Here is a 19,094-nt window from a genome sequence, read left to right as displayed (position 1 = left end):
GGATGGAGCAAGGGCATCCAGGTCAGGATGGAGCAGGGCACCCAGGTCAGGATGGAGCAGGGCACCCAGGTCAGGATGGAGCAGGGCATCCAGGTCAGGATGGAGCAAGGACATCCAGGTCAGGATGGAGCAAGGACATCCAGGTCAGGATGGAGCAAGGGCATCCAGGTCAGGATGGAGCAGGGCACCCAGGTCAGGACGGAGCAGGGCATCCAGGTCAGGATGGAGCAAGGGCATCCAGGTCAGGATGGAGCAAGGGCATCCAGGTCAGGATGGAGCAGGGCACCCAGGTCAGGATGGAGCCCTCATCTCTGGACCCCTCCATGGGGACTCTCTTGCACGACACAGTGCAGCTTCTCCTACACAGAACCTCTGCTGATAGCATCAAGGCTGAAATTGGCACCACCACCAAGGAAGCAGAATAGAAAGCAAAGAGGGTTGCCTCCCTGGCACATACATCAGGTTGACTGACATTATCTAAAGGAGACATGGGTCTCTGCTCCCTGAGGAAGCAAGGAAGTGTCAAATCTGGAGAGATGTGCCAGACCAAAGGTCCCCCAAGCATTTCTTCCAGGTGGCTGTCTGACATATGACACAGAACGGGCTTGGCTCAGATCTCTGGCATGAGTCTCTGCCCATTGGCCTGGCTGCAGGACACACCAAGCCCAAGGTGAGAATCAGACCTCACCCTTCCTCTTGCATCCAGAGGCTCTGGAGAGGGCAAGGGTGGAGAAGGTTCTTCAGCCTCTGGTTCAGACCGTCTCCAGCGCGCTCTGTGCTCAGCCTTTTGCTCCATCTCCAGACCTCTGTATGTAGTGGAGGTCCTCTCCTCAGCGAGGCTTTCAGGGGCCTGGCTGTGAGGTCAGCTGAATTCTTGCCCTGTGAGGTAATGGGATTCATGATGCAGATTCCAGGACTCTCTACCCCAAGCAAGGACAGTACCGCAGCAAACCCTGGTCTGCCATGTTTTTCCCCAGCTGGACTCCAGCCCTCACTCTACCCACTGACTTTTTCTCTGGGCCTCTTGGAAGGATGACAGTGGGGAAGGCTTGAAGGGGAAAGCTGACTGGAGGAGTGAAGTTTTAGATACATATAGTGACATTTTAGCCCCTGCCTCTCTGTTTCTCCCTCTCTGTCTCTCTCCGTGTGACTCCCTGCCTCCATCCCTGTCTCTCTCCCTCCCATGAGAAAGAAAATGACTCTGAGGACATAGGCAAGTGTGCTATGTACCGTGTATAGCAAGAGTATGGTGAGAGACTGAAGATCCTTGGTGTCCTAGCCCACAAGATCTTCGCTCTTGTTTTGGGTGTTAGTAGATACTCCCAAAGACAGCTTTACGTCAAAACTGACTTGGAGGCTGGATAGTCACATTCACTGTCATAACGTGCCAACAGACAGGGCAAAGATAAGTTAAACCCCTGCTATTCATTATTTATTTATTGACTTATTGCAGTGATAGAATCTCCATTTCTACGTCAGATTCCCTTTGAACTGTTTTATTTCCTCTTGGAACTGGGTTGCACTGGGAATAGAGCAGTATGTTGAACAAATGATTCCATTAACATTCGCTGTGCAGAATGGCACAAAGGGGTATAAAAGTATGAGTACACAGCCCCCGGCTCTGGCTCTCTGACTGGTATGCAAAAGATGTCCTGGGGTTGTGACCTGCTGGAGGTAGGCCCTCCAGATGCACAAGAAGCACAACTTGCCTGTGTGTGTTCTCGGGACCATATTCAGGACCAGCACATGCCTGGTAGTACTCAAGAGAAATTGTCCAGGTGGTTTGTTAAGATGGGCAAGTATCTTAGGTCAGAGCCCTGTGATAGAGGAGAGACTGAATGCCACTCTACTTGTAGCAGGGACCAATGGGGATTTATAGACAACAGTTGGGTGAGGGAGTATGTGTTAGACTAGTTTCTTTAGAGGAACAGAACCATTAAAATATATAAGTGATTAACAAGGGACTCTCTAGACTGGCTTACAGAGTAGGGAGGGGCTTTGTTTGTAGTCCAACAATGACCATTAACCTTGTGCTAGGGAGTTTGAGAACCTGGCCACTGCCAAGTCCACTAGGCTGGATGCTTCAGCATTCATGATGTGGTGCTGAAGGACTGGAAGGCTTCTGGAGAGCCACTAATATTCAGTCCATACTGGGAAGAAGAAGAGAAGAAGAAGAAGGGAGACAGGTGATGATGATGATGATGATGATGATGATAGATAGATAGATAGATAGATAGATAGATAGATAGATAGATACACTATCAGAAAGAACAAAGGGAGGCAAGCAAACCATGCTGATATTTTCCTCAGATCTCTTTGTGTCTGTGCTAACCTTATCTCACTCTGTGGGGAGGGCTTTCTCCCTAAGTTAATTATTCCTGGAAATGTCCTTAGAGACGGACGGTCCAGAGCATGTCCCTCAGCTGATTCCAGATCCTGTGAAGTAGACAACCAACACTGACCATCAGAGTGCATGGGGAATTACTGAGAGACGTAGTTTGGTACTAATGTTGAGGTGGGATGAAAGGAACTTGGTTAGATCTCAAGGGTGGATGAGGAAGAGCTTGGTTGGATAGCAAAGTATAAAGGATGAGGATTCTCTCTAACTGGTACCAGAATTCTTGGCTTAAAATGGGTTCAGAATAAAGTTTGATCAAGGAAGGGTCTTTGTCAGTAGTCAGTCTGCATTTGTGGCTGAATGAGGAGACACATTTTGGCATTGGAATGGGGAGGCTGTGCCCATTCTTAATCCTGGCCTGAGTTGTGGAATCTGAAAGCCAAGCATCCATAAATGAACATGTGTTTGCAGTATAGCTAGAACCAGTCTGTCCTGGTTAGTTTTTATTGTCAATGTGATACAATGTAGAGAACCTGGGGAAAGGGGACCTCAGTTGAAGAAACACCTCGATGAGATTGACTTGTGGCTATGTCTGTGAGAATTGTCTTGATTGATGATTGATGTAGGAAGGCTCAATCCACTGAGGGTGGTACCATTCTTAGACAGGTGGGCCTGGGAGATACAATAAAGCTAACTGAGCATGAGCCAGAGAGCAAGGCAATAAGCAGCTTTTCTCCATGGTTTCTGCTTCCTTCCTGCCAAGTCCTCTCCACAATGGACTGTGACCTGGAAGTTTATGCTGATGAAAACCCTTTCCTCCTCTAAGTTCCTTTTGGTCAGAGTGTTTTTATCACAATAACAGAAAAGCAAACTGGTCGGTGGAGGGGGGTCCCTGCAAGCATCATGGCCGGCAGGGAAATGAACTGTGAAGAGGTGAGAACGAAAACTCAGTTCAGCTCGACTTAGTCAGACTGGATCAAACTTCTAGAGTCTGACCAGGCAGTATAGAGGTGTTTGTTCCACCCATGATCCTGGGCTGCTGGAGCCTGGTCCTCCAGTTGACAACAGTGTGACCATGAATCTCTGAAAGAGGAGGGGCAGGAGATGGTGACAGCCTCCCATTTCCTTCCAGCTCTTTAGAGGTCTTTAGCAGAACAGTCACACCAACCTACTCAGCTTATTAATCCTGATACTTAGCCCGGGGCCTCATGTCAGCTAGGCTCAAAAACAGAATACATGAAATATTTGTGAGCTTGTTCTGATGTCCCTGCCTTCACACAGGGAACTGGAAATCAAGGAAGCAAACGTTCATTTTTTCCACCTTACAGGAGCTCACAAAGGAGGCAGGGGACAGATCTGTGATAACAACAGCTTTGCCCAACCAGGAGAGTACAAGGTGGAGTCAGGTGCAGGAGTTCCACCCTAGGGGCACTGTGGTGGGGAGCATGTGTCAGACAGGCTGGCAGGACTCCTAGTGTGCCCCTGCAGACTGCTGTCTGCTTTTCTGTTCTCCTTGTGAAACACTAAGAATTCTCTTTTCTCCTTTGAGCTTACAGTTGGAGAGATGTGTTGCATTTTTAAAGAAAAGATTGTTTTAATTTAAAACTGAGAGGTTTGTCAAGATGACTTCAATTTGGCTCTTTCTTTAATATGAACTATATTTAGCAGTTATGGGAGTCCTTATTATGACCCAGGCACCATTGCATGATTCATCTTTCATCCTCAGAACAAACGCATAAAGCAGTGCTCTTACCTGCTTCATTTGCAGGTGAAGAAAAGGAAGCAGAAAGAATATAGATAAGTTACTGTCTAAGGCACTGTGCTGGGGCTTCTGACAGGCCCCAGAGTCCATTATTTGAGTCTCTAAGGCACTCCCTTACCCTAACAAGGGTCCTCCTAACTTCTTGGCTTCTGAAAAAGAGCTCAGGACTCATTCAGGCTGACATATGGAACACTTTTTTTTTTTTTGACAAGTAGATTAGACCCCCAAACTCAAAAGAATGGACCTTTCAGCACACAGACAGTGAGCCATTCTCTGCAAATATTTACAGGGTCTCATCCATGTGCCAGACACTCTGGAGATACAGAAGTTCATGGAAATAGACTTAACCCCATCTCTCTGGTTGGAGAGGAAGCTTGGCAGGAGCCATGAACAGCATGTTTTCACTCTACATGGAGTACTGCTTCTAAGGTAGACAGGAAGAGCCTGGCTATACTTGTTGGGGGCATTATTCAAGTCAGTGTCTGTTGTATATTCCTCAAGAATATTTGAAACTTGAAGTAAAATAAAACATACTCCCACCTGGTTTCTTTGTTTTAAATAGGTGTATATATGAGACTTCCAAGCCCATCAGGACCATGTGGGTATGTGGATTCTGTGGTGGAGCAGTCTCCTGGCACTAGACACAATTTGATCTGTTCCGTGAAATGCATCTAGGACATTTCCCCCCTGAAGCAAACTTCTCCTGAGTGAGAACACAGTGTATTTATCTCTTCAACAAGAATTCAGGTCTCAGGAGGCCAGGGAAGTCACAGTGACACAGAAAGGGTAAGGACAGCTTCAGGTCAATGTTGAACTAAGAATGGTCTTGGAGGGACAGGAAGACAGAGGTTCACAATTCTGTCACTGATTAGCCCCGAGGTTGCCTGGCCTTCCTAGAATCAAATGATAATAATCTTCACATAAAAGAGTTTTTGTGGATATTGCACATGTGCTTACAAAGATGCTATGTCCTGATACATGTTTAGTGACATCCAGATGAACTCACTGAGGTGTTGGCTTGACTCAGTGTCTTTCATGTTAAACACAAGAACACTGCTCAGAAGCTCTTCCATAAGAAGCTTGGCTCCAGTAGTCAACCTTTGTGTTAAGTCATTCTAGACAAATGATCCAGAAGCTCCATGTCTTCTTGCCAGATAAAGCACAGGACACCCAGCTGTGCCTCATGAGATAAACAATCTACTTCTTGGTCATCTGATAATTGGTCTGGCCAGCCTACATGTTTCTTTGCTAAATTTGCAACCTTACCACAAAAGCATTAGTTTTCCAACTTCCCCCTTTAAAATAAAAGAGTTCATCAGCTCATGGTTTCTCATCTTGAGAACTTTGGGAGAAGATTCTGGAAAAACATAAATTCCCTCCCCACAGTTCCTTAGAACCCTGGAATGTATTCATAATATTGAAACAGCACTCCCTGGGTTCAAATGTCTTTCTTGGTCTCCTTGGAGCACAGGGTATCTGGTGGCTTTCAGTGCTGCTTTTGCTCATCTCACAGTGCTTGTGTGTCCCATTTGAACCAAAAATATACAATGAGATTTTAGCCAAAAAGGAAAGTTAATACTTAACACAGAAAGCTTGCTTGGGGCATTTTGCTTACTTCAGAGAAGCTTGTGTCTTTTGGTGGTTCCCCAAAGGTTCCCAGAGAGAAGCTATTGGGAATAGATGGTACCTTTAAAACAGGGACTGAGTTGGGGTGAGGGTCATTATTAGATTGCAGAGAATGTGCCCTTAGAGAGGGTAGTGGAATCTTGCCTCTTCTTCTTCTTTTTCCTTCCTAGCTTCCTTTCCTTCCTTCCTAAGTAGTTTTGCTTTGCCGAGCAGTCATGCCCTAATGTGTTGCCCAAGACCTAAGGCATCAGGGACAACTGGTAATGGGCTGAGGTCTCCAATATGGTAACCCCAGATAAACCTTTTCTCTTTATAAGCTGATTAGCCAGGCATTTTGCTGTAATGGCACAAAGATGATTGACACAAGAGGGGAAGGAACAGGGAGCGTGGATTCAATGAACTGTGTAGACTGTGTAAGTATACCCACGCCTCCTTAGGCTTAGAATTACTCCATCACTCTTTTCTTTGTCAGTACTGTAATTATATCCAGGTACTGTTTAGACCCTGTGGAGACAGAGCAGTGCTCTGCAGGTGGGACGGATTGCTGATGAAGGATGCAGAAGCAAAGGATGGGATACTGTGTAATCCAGGCTATGGTAGAGGACAGCGAAGAAGGCTTCAGGGATGCAGGGGTGGGAGATGGGGGCAGGGAGGTGTCCTGGGTCCTAGAAGAGAGCCTGATGGAGAAGCAGACTTTGTTGACTTGTTGACACCACAGGAGGACAGATGGGAGAATGAGGCTGTGTGAAGGAAGGCATGGCTTGCCTGAACAGCTAAATGTAGATCTTCTGATCTCACACTGAGGTCTGTGATCGGGGCACTAGGGCCAGGTTCCTAAGTCTCACTCATTATTTGTTTGTTATTCATTTCCTAGATACAAAAAGACATGAAAACTAGTTGGAATTGTAGATTCTTAATGCCATTTATATCGAATCAACAGAAAACAAGAAACAAGTAGGTGAGATGTGTTGTGAAAGTCCAGTACAGGGTAGGCAGAGGAACTTTCCTGAGCCTTGGTTTCCTCCTGGGCAGTGGAGAGCATTATGTTTGTCTCTGAGGAAGTGTAGAAATGAAAGTACTCAATTACACTTGCTCAGTCTTTACAAGGTACCTGGCAGTTGTGTCAAAAGGCTGTATTAAGGCAGTTCAAAGTTGCGTATTTGTAGGCTGTGAAAAATCTGGATTCTATATCCCACCAAGCCACCCCCTCACCGTTACCTAAGCTAGACACCATCTTTCCCTTGATCCCAAAGGCGTGAACCCGCAATCTGATGCTGATGCTGTATGTGGCACACCCACAAGCCTCTATCACCATCAGGGCAGCCTTCTCCCAGGGTCATGATCATTTCTTCTTAATTCTTCAGAGTCCAGCAGTAGAAGATTTTCTCATACAATATGCCCCTGAGGAACAGTAGCTGCAAGATAATTAAGCTGATTGTTTTTAAAACACGTTATGCATTTCATGTCTGTCATACCCAGAGTACAAGGCTGGAGGACATTCATACTAATTAATTGCACTAATTATTACATATGTAGAGGTTAGGGCCACTTGAGTGTATTATTCAGATTTATGCAAAATAGATGGAAATGGCATAATCATCACCCTCTAATACAATTAGAGTTGTGGCTCTCACCCAGGAAATGTGTTTAGAAGACTGCACTCAAATTGTTGCTAACACAGACAGAGCTCTCACCTCTCACATCCTGTTTAATGGATTTCTTTAGGTCTGGAGTTTGAGAAGCTAATGGCATTTTTGGTTCTTTCTGGTAGTCTCGTTGATCAAACTTAAATACATGAATAGCTGACATAAAGAAGGAAGGAAAGAGGAAAAATTGTAAAAGTAAATGTTTGCTACTGTGATATAACACAGATAATTGACAAATAAAATCTAAGGGAAGGTCATACTTTAAACAAAGATGATAAACACAAATGAAAGAGGCAAATAAGGGTCTGAGAAATGATATTAAAGTTGAATGCTCTGCTTTCTAAAATAATTCACCTTTAGATAAATAAAATGCCAGCTTTCTTGGCATATTTAAAATGTGATTTCTATTTGGAACATGAACAAGCCACCCATAGATTTGGAAGATATTGGAAGAAGTGTTCCATAATGCATCATCATATAAGGTATTTTCTGTATGACTACATTGGAATTGTGGATTGAGGATGGATCTGAAGTGAACCTCAAGGGGGGATGAACTGGACATTGGCTGTGCGGTGAGAATAAGAATCATTACTTTTATCTCTGTAGAAGATTTGCAGCACAGGAACACTGTTCAATGAGTGGGGAAACTGAGGTGCTGGAGAACATTTGAGAAAAAGGAGTGTGCTTTGGGTTTCAGAAAGCAAGACCCAGGGACCTTCAACCACCGAGTGCTGAACGCTGAAGAAGGCTCTCAGCTGGGTTCCACGTGAGGACATGATGAAGGGATGGCCGGCCACAGCAGTGCCAGGCATTCAGAACTTACACTGTCCTAGAAACTGCCTCGGAGAGTTTGGTTTTATTTACTTGGCACTGTTGTGCATGCATGTGCCATGCATATAACATATGTGTGAATGCGGATGTGCTCATGCTACAGCATGTGGGTGGAGGTCAGATGTCAGCATGCAGGAGCTAGGAGTTGGTTCTCTCCTCAACTCTGTAGGTTCTGTGTGTGGAACTCAGATCAGCAGGTGTGTGAGGCAAGTGCTTGTCCTTGCTGAGCTATCCCACCAGCCATGCATGGGCAAGTTGTAGTAGTATTATTGCTTGGTTTCATACCCAAGGCAACGTCCCAAAGCTGCAGGAACAACTTAGGAACACCAACAATGCCAGATGTGTTGACTCTAAAACCCAGACTTTCAAGTGATTATGTCCAGGCATTGGAAAGTCCTGTGACACTCTAGGAAAACTTACCCATCAGCAAGTTTCTGAGAGTGCTAACACATTGCTAAAATATCCAAGGTAATATTTGGTGACAGGGAAGGCGTATTTGAAAAGGATGGACTCTTAGCTGCACTGGATAATCCAATGAGGATCAAGGTCAATGTTGGAGAACTTTGCAATTTTCACGTTGGTGGTTCCGAAGCAATTTGGGATTGCATATCCCTAGTGACATCACATTTGGCACCAAGATGTAGTTTCCAGATCTGTCATAGGGACTGTGGTTTAAAATGACACTGTTATCTGAAATGAAATGGGTGTGTGAGCCAAGACAGACCCTTTCTCTTCGTAATCTCTGGGTTTTGTTGCAGTACCAGGACGCTGATTAACACATGGGGTACCTGAGCCTGCCCCCACCCCCACATCTTCCCTAGCTGAAGCCACCCTGCTGTGCCTCCCTTTCAGATCTTAGACCCTGTACTTCCCAGCTGGTCTTCCTGTCTTTGTTTCGCTCCTCATGATTGAATGGTTTAATTTAGCTGTCATGAAATATCTTTCTACTATAGCAGTGGGTTTTGGTAATTTGTATCCTACACTGTCACATACTTTGGAAATTGTAATTTGGCAAATCCCTCTGTGATACAGTATATATGAAAAGTCATATAAGAGAAAATTATACTGTATTGATTTCTTGGGATCTAATTGTTGTCTTGGGGTTTTGGTGAATTGGATTGTCTTTTCCCCCCTCCCCCTCAGATATCTTTGTAACAATATCCGTAGAATTACTAACAGCATTTTTTATCTGTACAATCTATTCTGGGTTGTTTTGTTGACTTGACAGGCTAATTCTTTCATGCCACAGTTTGGTAGATAGCATGGGAAATATTTTTGGTTCAAGGGCAGTTTTCAGCTTATCTAGGATAGATGATTAGGAGGAGGGAGAGAGAACTCCGTGGTTAAGATGTCTAGAGCCTGGGAAAGTCAGTTATCTCTACGGAGAATGTTAAGATTTGAGATGCCTCTTTAAGAATGAACACAACTGTAGAACGGAGAGGGGAGAGAAGGGAAAAGTGTTGGAGGGAAGCAAAATGAGCCGAAGCATGGGGGTGGGGCTCCAGCCATGGTATGTGGAGAGCAGAGTGTGGAAGAGTACCCAGAGGCCAGGCACAGCAGCCCTGAATGTCAGCTAGGAACAAGCAGTGCTCTCGCAGAGGACCCAGGCTCAGTTTCTAGGACTCACATGGTAGCTGACAACCATCTAGAAATCAAATTCTAGGGGATCCAATACCCTCTTTTGTTCTCCACGGGCACTTCATGTACATGGTCCACACATATACATACATGCAAAACACTCATACACATAAAAAATAACAATTCTTTAAATGCTAAAAGATTGGTGAAAGCCATCGGCCACAGTGATTCTGACTGGCGCATTCCTCTTATTTGGCTGATCACTGACGTTGCCCATTTTCCTGAAAGCACATCTTCCATTCATATTAAGATTGTTTGTGTTCATTGAAAAGGATGTTTGGTAGTTCTTCTGCCTTGCTGTCGGGAGTGGACATCTCTAACTCTTCTTGGGTGATGCTGTGGAGGGAGCCAGGTGATACCTGGGGCTTAGTCCCACCCTGTCATAATTTGTTCTGTTTTCTTACATACTCCACCAGGTCATCCTGTGAAGGGGAGCCCAGCAAAGCTCCAGCTGGTGATTATGACATAAAATTTCAGTGGTTGAGGGCCCAATTAAATTAGATATTTTGTGATATTATCAGATTTTTTTTCTGAAGCCTTCTTTCTTTTATTAAAACATGATTGCCTGGCAATTAGAACCAAATGAATGACTAGATAAAAGGATAGCCAATTGTCTTTATTTTAAAAATGTATTTATATTTGATTAGCAAGCAAAATTTATGTATTTATGGAGTGATATTTTGATCTATAGAAATGTGAATATATGAATACATAAATCAATTTATGTATAAACATATCTATATATGATCATATATGAAATATATCCATTTACAAACATGTTATATATTAATATATAACTTATCACATCAATATATCATATATTAATGTACATAAATATAAGTAAATTAGTTAATGCCACCATCTTCTAACATCACTTTTGTGTGTGGCAACATTTGAAGCTTATTTTCTTATCTATTTTTAAGCATATAGCACATCATGCTGTAGATGCTCAGTACTGAGTCCCCATCATGCTATTCTAAAAACCTTAGGACTGAGTCCTCCATCATGCTGTACTGTAGACCTAGGACTGAGTCCCCATCATCCTGTATTATAGACCTAGGACTGTGTCCCCATCACGCTGTACTATAGACCTCAGGACCAAGTGCTCCGGCATGATGTACTATAGACCTTAGGACTGAGTCCTCATGTCTGAGACTTTGCATCCTTTTCCTAACATTTCCTTACCTCCCCATATCCCCTTAGGCTCTAGTAACTAGCATTGTATTTTCTGTTCCATATCCAAGTAAAGTAAGATGCCACTGTCTATCTGAGCCTCTGCCTCCCAAGTGCTGCATTAAAGGCTGGGCTACAGTACCCACCTAGAGCTGGAATTCTTGAGCAGCCTTGGTGACAGACAGCAACGCAGATGTAGTTCATAAAATCCCGATGGCTCAGTTGGCTCAGTTGGTGAAGTGCTTTCCAGGCGAGCATGAGGACCTGGCTTCAGTCTCTAGCGTTTATGTATAAAACCAGGCATGGAGCACCTGCAATTCCAACACTGAGGAGGTGTAGACAAGCGGACCCTTGGGCTTCCTGCTCTTTACCTTGTTGCATCAGTGAATTTCAGGCTAATGAGAGACCCTGTCCCCCCTTCCAAAAAAAAAAAAAAAAAAAAAAAGATGGAATGACCTTGTTCTGAGAACTGAGAACTGAGATCTGAGATTGACCTTTGGTTCCTATACAGATGGGCAAAATGGGCGCAGATGCTCACATGATCACACACACACAGTTAATAGATTGAGGTATCTTTTACGTTAGTGGCCACAATCTATAAGAGGAAGGAGTCTAATATTCTTGGAAGTCCCCTAGCTTTTCCTAGAGGTGTTATTAGATTATCAAGGAAGAACAGAAAAGCCTGTAGAAGTATAGAGACTGATGGTGTTTGGAATTAGCTAACATAAACCTCTAAGCTCATTCCTCAGGCTGCCATTCAAGGCTGCCATTCTGGGCTCTGGGTATTCCACACATCTTGGCTAGAGCCTATTTCCTGCATGCCTTGGCCCATTTTGCTTCCTGTATAGTTTTTTCTTTCTATTCCCCTATCCATTCTATAGTTGTGTTCATTTTATTATTATATTTATTTTTTTCATTTATTTTACATACTGACCACAGATTCCCCTCCCTCCTCTCCTCCCATTCTCTTCCCCCACCTTCCATCTACTGTCCCCTGAATCCACTCCTTCTCTGCCTCCATTCAGAAAGGGGCAGAAGGGACATGCCTCCCATGGGAGTCAACGAAGCATGGCACATCAAGTTAAGGCAGGACCAAACTCTTCCTCCTGCATCAAGGTTGGGCAAGGCAACAGAGCATGGGGATTGGGTTTCCAAAAGCCAGCTCAAGTGGCAGGGACAGGTCCTGATCCCACTGCTAGGAGCCCAACAAACAGACCAAGCTACACAACTGTCACTCATAGCAGAGGGCCTAGGTCAGTCCCACGTAGGCTCCCTAGCTGTCGGTCTAGAGTTGATGAGCTCCAATGAGCTCAGGTTGGCTGTCTCTGTGGGTTCCCCTGTCATGACTTTGACCTCCCTTGCTCATACAATCCTTCCTCTCTCTCTTCATCATGACTCCCAGGGCTCGGCCTAATCCTTGGCTGTGTATCTCTGCATCTGCTTCCATCAGTTACTGGATGAAGGCTCTGTGATGACAGTTAGGGTAGTCACCAATCTGATTATAGGAGAAGGCCAGTTCAGGCATCCTTTCTACTATTGCTACTTGTTTTTGCTGGGGTCATCCTTGTGGACTCCTGGGAATTTCCCTGGCACCAGATTTCTCCCTAACCCCAAAATGGCCCCCCAGGCTGTCTCTTTCATTATACTCCCTGAGTTGTGTTCATTCTTTAAGGCTCATCCCAAATCTTACATTCCCCATGGAGATAATTGACTCTTCAGGCTCCAATTATCTTAACCACGCTGGATTAAATCAAAGATGGTACCAACTGTTGATATGGTCTCTTGGGTTGCAAGGCCATTTCTCATTCTGAATTGATAGAACTTTAGAAGGTAGAGGACCTGTCTTTCATCATTTTCTGCCACATCTCACATTTAATACAAGCTCATGGTAGGAGTCAAGTCCCCACCATGCCTCTGTTCTTTCTTTCTTGGAAATGGTTAATCATAAATACAAGGGCAGCCTTTTTTTCTAGTCAGCTCAGGACCCTTGATGCCATTCTGAAAATGTTTGATAGCTCTTCATGTGTGGTTAGTGCCCGTTTAGTTTGTCATAATCCCAGATAGCAGCTCTGATTTATAGGAGTTCAATCAGAGAGACAGTGGTCTTACAGAATGTGTGGCTAGTAGCCGCCACTTCCTTCCATAGCATGGTGGGCTGCAGCCCATAACTGACATGCTCACTGTCTTCTCTGGGATGGATGCTGTAGGTACACTTGGCATAGAACCTGGTTCTTCCAGTGTGTGTGTGTGTGTGTGTGTGTGTGTGTGTGTGTGTGTGTGTGTGTATACATGTACAAGTATATGTGCCTGTATGTGGAGGCCAGAGGACAGCCTCTTAGGTGTGGCCCTTCAGGCATTGAGACAGAATCTCTCACTGGCCTGAATCATGTCTAGTAGCTGGGCTGACTTGTTAGTTAACCGTAGATATTGGCTTGTCTCCTCCTCATCCCTTGGTTTATGAGCACAAACCACACAGGGAACTATTTTAAAATGTAGATTCTGGAGATCAAACATAGGTCCTCATGCTTGCAAGGGAAGTTCTTGACTGGAGGAGTTCTTTCTCAGGCCCTAGGTCTTTCATTTTTAATACCTTGCATAAAGGAAATAAAAAACTTCAAGCCATTGTCCCTGCCCTGAGAGACTCTGCCGTGTTGTCACAGAGAATCTAAAGATTTGGGCTGCTCACCCCAGGCCCACCTCCACCTTGGAGCAGAGTGGAGCCCTGTCATATGGCGTTGGAAGTGGGCTGTGCCAGGGAGTGGTGGCTAGCTACCTGATTTAGTAAATTGAGATTTTCCTTATCTACAGACTGTAGAATTATAGCACCTAGTTGGAATTGTGAGCATTAAATTAAATCATGGACTTGAAACACTTAAAAAAAAACTTGACTCATAGCAAGCGTTCGGAAAGTGGCCACATTGGACCCCTGTGTTCTTGCATCATAGCACCTTAGCCTAGGCCATCTTCTCCTGTCTTCTTGGCCTTCTGTGTCTTGTCCTCTCTGACTCCTACCTGCCTTAAAGTCTTCTTGATTATGTCATGACCACGTATGAACACATGCTGTATCTAAAATTCACTTACTGTGTATTTAGTTGGCATCCTCTTGGTAATCCCTGCTTCTCCTCTATCTAGGAACGTCCATCAAAGGGCAAGTGTGGCTCTTCACTTCATTTCTCAAGGAAGACAGCTCCTCGACTCCATACTTATCGCCTGACTTGCCCAGCATGCAGAAGGGAAGTCCAATGGGAGAGCACTGGCTCCGTGGGGTTCCCATTCCTTGTCAGTGTGCTGCAGCATCACCGCACAGCGTCCTGAGAAAGGGAATGATTTTAGTCTGTTCTGCTCTAAAATTCTACAGCTTAATACAATTTTTTTATGTGTGTGAGCCAGTGATAAAAGTTCTAATCTCTGGAAAGCACGAGAAGTGTTAATGCAGCTTGGGAAAATACCCTCGTGTCCTTAATTTCTTGGCAAGTTCTCATCCGTTACCAACACAGAGCTTATCTCAAAAAGGCAGTGGATGCTGGGTGACACTCTTCAGACCAGGAAATGGAATTATATATATACATATATATGCACATTATATATATATATGTGTGTGTGTGTGTGTGTGTGTGTGTGTGTGTGTGTGTGTGTGTGCCTGCAGTTTCTTTTAAGTACTTTGTGTGGAAGCCACCGGCGTCTCAGAGGGAAGACATTATTGATTTGGATAGCTGCTTTCCTGCTTGTGTTTCCTGCAGTTTTATTAGCCACTGGTTTTACAAGGGCGTACTAAGAGAATCTAATTTTGAGAGAGGAAGGGGAAAGGCTTGAGATCTTTCTAGAAGGATGTCATGTTATTTAGCTGGTGAGCTAGACTCCTCAGACTCTTGTGTGTTTCATTAGAATACTCAGCCAGTAAACTCTTACCTGGGGGCTTGTTAAGAGCAGATCTTCACAACTGGCGTTGTTCAACGAGTGGAAGAGACTATGTAGCACTCAGCCCTAAGTGGAATATCTTCATCAAGACCCTCCCCTCAAGCTTGGAGATCTATGTGGAAGAAGAGATGGAAAGATTATAAGAGCCAGAGGTGGTGGATGAGTCCAAGGAAATCATATGTTCCAGATACAACAGCGGTGATACACATGAACTCACAGAGACTGTGACAACATACACAGCCCTGTACAGGTTCAAACCAGACAAAATCTCAGCACTGAGAGGGGACATGGACACAAAGTCCCATCCCCAACCAAGGAGCTATTTGTAATTGATACCTACTGGGAAAGGGAAAATCAGTTTTCTCCAGTGGGTATATCAATCCCATTCCAGGGCAGGCCCCATGCTCAGGAGTAGTTGGCCAACACAAAATAGACTCCATGGTTTTTCATGCACTTTTTGTTTTGGTGTGTGGTTTGTTTGTTTGTTTGGAGAGAGAACACAGGTACATGAAGTTGGCTGGGTAAAGAAGTAGAGAAGATCTGGGAGGAATTGTGGGAGGAGAAAGAATATGACAAAATATATTGTATGAAAAAAAATTAATGAAAAAAAAAGCATGGGTCTTGTCTTATTTATCTGTGGCCCCTGTGATGGGTAACCTTTATCGCCAACTTGATTGAGTTAGTCACCATGGATGGCACTGATGAGGTCCACCTTTGGGTGTATTTATGAGGGTGTTTCCAGAAGCATTACCCAAGAAAGGAAGAATGGGCAGTGTGGCAGTACTGTCCTCTGGGCTGGGGCCTGGGACTGATCAGAAGCAGAGGAAGAAGCCAATGGGAAGCCTGAGTTCCCCTGTGTTTGCTTCCTGGTTGGTGCCACAGCCAATGCTGTCCCCACTGCTGTCTTCCTGCCTGGTGCGCTACTTCCTGTGATGTGACCCAGGATAACCCCTCCCTCTCTTGAGTTACTTTTGTCAGCTTTCTGGTCTATTTCCTTGAGTGACTGTGGAGAAATAAATGACCGAGCTAGAAATCAGTCAAGCGTAGGCTATAGTCTGAGTTGTATTTCCCATCTATAAGACATTAGGTGAGTTTGATTTTTTATTTATTTATTAGTTGTCCTTGGAGAATCTCCTGTGTGATAAAGTTTTCTAAATGCAGACAGACAAAAATGAAAATCTTCTTTTTCTTTTCCCTTATTCTTCAAATGATATGATATCTACAAAAATAAAATAAGGGAGCTAGGGAGATGGTTCAGTGGTTAAGAGCACTCCCACTCTCGTAGAGGTCCTGGGTTTGAGTCTTAGCACCTACATGGTGATACACAACCATCTGTAACTCCAGTTCCAGGGAATTTGATGCCCTCTTCTGAACTGTGTGAGTCCCAGGTGTGCACATGGCACACACACATACTTGCAAGCAAAATACAATAAATATAAAATAAATAAATCTAAAAAAATCTTAAAAAGAAAATAAAACTCCTAAATACTTGATACATTTATGCACCCTGGCACCATTTGGCCATATTTGCCTCAGTTTTTGAAGAGTAAGAGATGTGACCTACAATTCTGATGTTACCAGTGATAACTCTCTTCCATCTGATTGTTCTCCCTTCAAGATTAACTACTATAATGAAATTGTTGTATATAGTTATGTCTGATTGTACTACTTAGTGAATGAATATATAATAAATTATATTGGAGATAATATTTTTATAAGCATTAAACCTTTAACTCCTAAATCATTGTAGCTGGGTATAAAATTTAAGTTTGATGGTTATTTTACTCCAGAACTATACAAGGCTTGTGGAGTTCCTGTTTGGCTATTATGAATTTGTCCACCTGTCTGTTTAATTCCTACCTCCTCATTTCTTTGTGTATATGTCTAGAAGTAGAATGAGTAATATGGTAATTCTATGTTCAGATTTTAGAGGCACCTACCATGTGCAGACTGCTTAGATGTCATGACATTAGTATCCAGAACATAGGGGGAGCTGAAAGTTCCAACAGCAATTAGAATATCTGTGATAATCCAACTTAAAAATGAGCAAAGAATTTTAATGCTCAATAGATATTTCTCAGGATGTACAAACAGCCAACAAGTACATTAAGAAATGTCCACCAACTAAATTCCATAAAGTGGTTAATGGATAAAGAAAATGCACTGGAGTACTACTTAGCCTAAAAAAAGAGACAGTCCTGGCATTTGTTGTAATATGGGTGGGTCTAGAAGGCATTATCCTAAGTTAAAAAGAAAGACAAACATCTCACAATTTCATTCACCTGTGGGACATACAACTATGGTGATATTTTATTTGTACTGAAATGTGATTTTATTTGTATGTTAATAAATGAAGTTGCCTGGGGGTCAGAGCTAATAGCAAGCCATAGCAGAGCTGGGTGTTTGTGGCGCATGCCTTTAATCCCAGCACTTGGTAGGCAGAGCTAGGTAGATCTTTGTGTGGTCAAGGATACAGCCAGCATTGGAGACACATGCCTTTAATCTCAATACCAACCATAGAAGACCTGGAGGTCTGTACAGACAGGCAGTGATGAGGCGGTCATGTGGTTGGGTTTACAACCAATGAGAAGGCAGAACAGAAAGTCTATATAAAGACAAACACACAGGAAGTAGGTCTCTCTTGGCTGAAGAGGATCGCTGAAGCAGGAAGGCTAAGGCTCTTAGCTCTGACCTCTTGGGCTTTTATCTTTACATTGGCTCTGTGTTTCTTATTTAATAAGACAGTTACTTCTACATACAACAGCTGAATTCAGAAAAGCACAAAGTAGAACACCCTTCTAGAAGCCAGGAAGAGGTAGAACTTGGGAGAAATGAGTCCAATGCCATACCAGATAGGAAGAGTAAGTTCCGGCATTCTGTTTCCCAGAGGGTAATTTCAGTCTGAAGAATATTGCATCATGTCATTCAAGCTGAGAAGGAGAGATAATTTTGAATGTTTCTATCCTGAAGAAACAGTAAGTGCATGTGACGGTGCAGAGCCCAGGTATCTTGAATCACTGTTGGTGCAGGCTAGAAATGCACCAAGCATCCAGCTACCACCCATAAAAACTCATGCTTCCTATTATCTGTCCCCAAATGGAACAAGCTCTCCTCCCCTCCTGGGCTATGGTCTTAGGCACAGAATATACAAATACAGGGAAACGTTGAGTCCTTCTGACCACTTTCCAGATGTAGTACTTCTGGGGAGTCTTATGACTGCCCAGACCCCAGTGGAAGAAGAATGCTGATAGACCTGAATGTGTCTAGGGGAACCCATTTACACAAGGAAGATCTTCACAGACTGTCACACAACAGAGGTAGAAGGAAGTAGGGATGGTTACAACGGGTAACGTGAGGAAGATGAGGGGACACACGGACTTTCCTTTAACTGTTGTCACGTAAAACGGACTTAGAAACTGTAAACCAAGACGAGAACCAGGACTTTCAGGTTGGGCTGTAGGGAGATGGGGTTCAAAGTAACACCCCAGTAGAGAAGCCAAACTGTAGGATGATGGAGAGTTTGTCAGCTGTATGATATACAGAGCAGGGCTGTGGTCTAGAAGGGAGATTAAAACAGGATCTGACTGGTACTGGGCAGGCAGAAAGACGTGCCTATGTACACTCTGGCCTCAGCAGGGGTCTTCAGCTTTCCAGTCACTGATGAGCCGGCAGCAGCTGCAGTCAGGGGGCCATGCCTTCCTTCTCAAACCATTTCTTTCCTCTGCCAAGGATTTTTAAAAGGTGCACTCCTGCTTTAACTGTGGCCTTAGGAAAACTGCTTTCACTTTCTGGGTCTTAATTCCCTTTCTCATAAACCAGGGCTAGTATTTATAATCACGTCTTCATTCCTGATGTCCAACACTTACTGTGCTCTCTCGGATTCCTCAGTTGGAGTCTGACCTTTGCGGTCTGACATACTACTTCCCTTGGGGAAGGATTTCTGGTGGCTCTCAGAATTTCCAATGACCTCCTTCAAAGCCGCCTGACACCCCCCTACCCCCCCATGTCTGCATCCCATACCTTAAGTTTCACTTAAGATGAGGCATCAAGAGAATGTCATCCTCTGTTTAAGCACTTCAAGGGAAAGGGGGACCAGGCCCTTCAAGAGACAAGTAACTCATCTTTGTTCAGGCAAAGGATTCTCTTAAGAGTTGGCAAGCTT

At 44.0% G+C, this 19,094-nt stretch overlaps 2 long non-coding RNA genes across 2 annotated transcripts in view; one reads left to right on the top strand and one right to left on the bottom strand.

Annotated features, from left to right (window-relative positions):
* The first annotated feature begins 263 nt into the window (after positions 1-263).
* Positions 264-4,644, top strand: LOC131925610 (uncharacterized). Its single transcript, XR_009383306.1, has 2 exons — positions 264-670; positions 4,390-4,644. It is a non-coding gene; the product is annotated as an uncharacterized LOC131925610 (long non-coding RNA).
* Positions 4,645-6,623: 1,979 nt separating this feature from the next.
* Positions 6,624-19,094, bottom strand: part of LOC131925609 (uncharacterized) — a 47,769-nt gene continuing 35,298 nt past the window's right edge. The window contains exons 2-5 of the long non-coding RNA XR_009383305.1: positions 14,924-15,044; positions 14,096-14,325; positions 7,421-7,528; positions 6,624-7,141 (exon numbers count right to left, since the gene is read on the bottom strand). This is a non-coding gene — a long non-coding RNA (uncharacterized LOC131925609). The remainder of the gene's footprint in view (positions 7,142-7,420; positions 7,529-14,095; positions 14,326-14,923; positions 15,045-19,094) is intronic.

Source organism: Peromyscus eremicus, chromosome 15 (genome assembly GCF_949786415.1).
Source record: "Peromyscus eremicus chromosome 15, PerEre_H2_v1, whole genome shotgun sequence".
Classification (NCBI taxonomy): domain Eukaryota; kingdom Metazoa; phylum Chordata; class Mammalia; order Rodentia; family Cricetidae; genus Peromyscus; species Peromyscus eremicus.
Note: the sequence above shows the minus strand (reverse complement) of the source record. Positions and strands in the feature narration are given on the sequence as shown.